Below are 3297 nucleotides of genomic sequence, written 5' to 3'. Positions count from 1 at the left end.
ATTTTGGTAAGATAACCACCACATTTGCACATGTTTAACCAAAAGTACTACCTATACCTAGTTATATGAAAGTTTAAAGTACTGTATAAAGTAAAGGGAGTGGAGAGCTCATGTAAGCAGTAAAGCTTTCATTGCCCTAGTTCTGCATTTGCAATACCTTAGGCCTCATGCACCACCTGTGTACTTCACCCTGGCCAAGCACATGGTAGGGTGGAGAGGGTGAGCGTTCCTCATCCATCACTTGTCCATAGAAAGCTGAGTGGCTGAGACGCAAATCTGTCCAAAGATAGCATCTGCCCTATACTGTGGCGCAGGCGTCTGGCTTTGTTATGGTGCAGTGAGACAATGTGCATTCACCACACTGTGAGCAGGTATATTAGAGCTTTATGTAATAGACCGTCAGGGCCTAATATCCCCCTACAACTTCTATGGCCAACCTGGGGCTCCCTCTGCAGTCAGCTCTTCCACCCCTTTGATTTTAGAATCCTGCTAATCCTACAATCAGAGACTTACCGTGTGCATCCATATTGACAGGGTATGGACCATTGTCAATAACCCCCAATAAAATATGCAGTGTAAAGATGACAATGGGGTACTTTTGAGGTTTAGTTTCATTACAATGGGTATTGGTTAGAGATGAGCGAGCACTAAAATGCTCGGGTGCTCGTTATTCGAGACGAACTTTTCCTGATGCTCGAGTGCTCGTCTCGAATAACGAGCCCCATTGAAGTCAATGGGAGACCCGAGCATTTTTCAAAGGGACCATGGTTCAGGAATAAAATGTGTTATTTAATTGAAAAAGAATGTCTTCTGATAAGTTAGCAGATGTATGCAAACATCTGCGATCTATTCTTCACTGTTCCGCGCGTATATTAGCTCCCGACAAGTTAACACATGTGAAGAACAGTGAAGAATAGAATAAAAACAGTGAACACAGGATAATTTAAGTGAAAAACACAATGAAAAACACAGTGAAGAATAGATTACAGATGTTCGGCACATCTGCTTACTTGTCGGGGTGATATGCTGTCCCGGGATCCGCTCCTCTTCTTCCACTGAAGTCTCCCCGTGCTGCCCGATGTCTCCCCCGTGCTGCCCGATGTCTCCCCGCGCTGCCCGATGTCTCCCCCGTGCTGCCCGATGTCTCCCCCGTGCTGCCCGATGTCTCCCCCGTGCTGCCCGATGTCTCCCCCGTGCTGCCCGATGTCTCCCCCGTGCTGCCCGATGTCTCCCCCGTGCTGCCCGATGTCTCCCCCGTGCTGCCCGATGTCTCCCCCGTGCTGCCCGATGTCTCCCCCGTGCTGCCCGATGTCTCCCCGTGCTGCCCGATGTCTCCCCGCGCTGCCCGATGTCTCCCCCGCGCTGCCCGATGTCTCCCCCGCGCTGCCCGATGTCTCCCCCGCGCTGCCCGATGTCTCCCCGCGCTGCCCGATGTCTCCCCCGTGCTGCCCGATGTCTCCCCCGTGCTGCCCGATGTCTCCCCCGTGCTGCCCGATGTCTCCCCCGTGCTGCCCGATGTCTTCCTGTGCTGCCCGATGTCTCCCCCGTGCTGCCCGATGTCTCCCCCGTGCTGCCCGATGTCTCCCCCGTGCTGCCCGATGTCTCCCCCGTGCTGCCCGATGTCTCCCCGTGCTGCCCGATGTCTCCCCCGTGCTGCCCGATGTCTCCCCGCGCTGCCCGATGTCTCCCCCGTGCTGCCCGATGTCTCCCCCGTGCTGCACGATGTCTCCCCCGTGCTGCCCGATGTCTCCCCGTGCTGCCCGATGTCTCCCCCGTGCTGCCCGATGTCTCCCCGCTGCCCGATGTCTCCCCCGTGCTGCCCGATGTCTCCCCGTGCTGCTTGATGTCTCCCTGCTGCTTGATGTCTCCCTGCTGCCGTTCCGCGCGTATCTTCCGACAAGTAAGCAGATGTGCCGAACATCTGTAATCTATTCTTCACTGTGTTCTTCACTGTCTTTTTCACTTAAATGATCCTGTGTTCACTGTGTTCACTGTTTTTATTCTATTCTTCATTGTTCTTCACTGTGTTTTTTTAATTAAATGCTCGATCTCGAGCAGGGGAAATACTCGTCCGAGCAACGAGCCGTTTCGAGTACCTTAATACTCGAACGAGCATCAAGCTCGGACGAGTATACTCGCTCATCTCTAGTATTGGTGCTTGATTTGTGGAAGTGTAAGACTGTTGAAGTGTAGAAGCAGGGCTGGGGCATGGAGAGTTTGACAACTTACACAAGCTCTCTGCCGACCTGTCTTACACGTGCAATTATCATATAAATTCTTATGGGAAGCAAGATGCCCCATAAATTTAATAAAGACACCTTTAAAAAGCCAACCAAATACACTATCAAGTACTATATTTGGTTAAACATGCAAATGTGGTGACAGGATCCCTTTAAAGAATATCATCTTCAAAATTTCTATCTATAGCTCACATTCCCAACTATGTATCTGATTGCCTCTGTCTCTCAAATAAGCACAATGTGATTTCAAATAGAAGATCTATTAAGATATTAGCATGTTATTTTATAGGTAAATGGGTAAAATTTAACAACAAAACAGAGGGGGTCATTTACTAAGGGCCCGATTTGCTTTTTCCCTACGTTACGTGTTACCCGAATATTTCCGATTTGCGCCGATTGTACCTGAATTGCCCCGGGATTTTGGCGCACGCGATCAGATTGTGGCGCATCGGCGCCGGCATGCGCGCGACGGAAATCGGGGGGCGTGGCCGAACGAAAACCCGGCGTATTCGGAAAAACCGCCGCATTTAAAAACCGAAAATGTGTCGCTTGGGAAGCGCTTACCTTCACCTGGTCCAGCTCGGTGTATTCCGCAGCGCCACCTGGTGGACGGCGGAGGAACTACCTTCATAAATCCCGTCCGGACCCGTATCCTGTGCAGAGAACGCGCTGCTGGATCGCGAATGGGCCGGGTAAGTAAATCTGCCCCATAGAATGGAAAGTATATCCTAGAAAGGACATCTTATCCCCTACCTGACAATGTCGGTAGTTTAGTTTGGTAAAAGTCGGCAACAGTTTGAAATGTCATTCTGCTTTCTAAGTCTCCCCTTCACTGAAGTAAGACAATTTTCTCCACTTTTTAAAATGAATCCGTTGATAAGTATACCCACTTTCACTACCACTTTTCAAAATTGGAGTGGCATTAACATGCAAAAAGTAGAACTTGTATCCAAAACTGTAAAGACACAGATGCGTTGCTTTACACCCTTTGGAGGTCAGAATTCTGGAGTGCATGAGTAATAGATGTATTCCATTGATTATATAACCACACAGTAAA

The sequence above is a fragment of the Engystomops pustulosus genome, chromosome 7 (genome assembly GCF_040894005.1).
Source record: "Engystomops pustulosus chromosome 7, aEngPut4.maternal, whole genome shotgun sequence".
NCBI classification, from domain to species: Eukaryota; Metazoa; Chordata; class Amphibia; order Anura; family Leptodactylidae; genus Engystomops; species Engystomops pustulosus.
The sequence above is the reverse complement of the archived record's forward strand: the minus strand, read 5'-3'. Positions refer to the sequence as shown.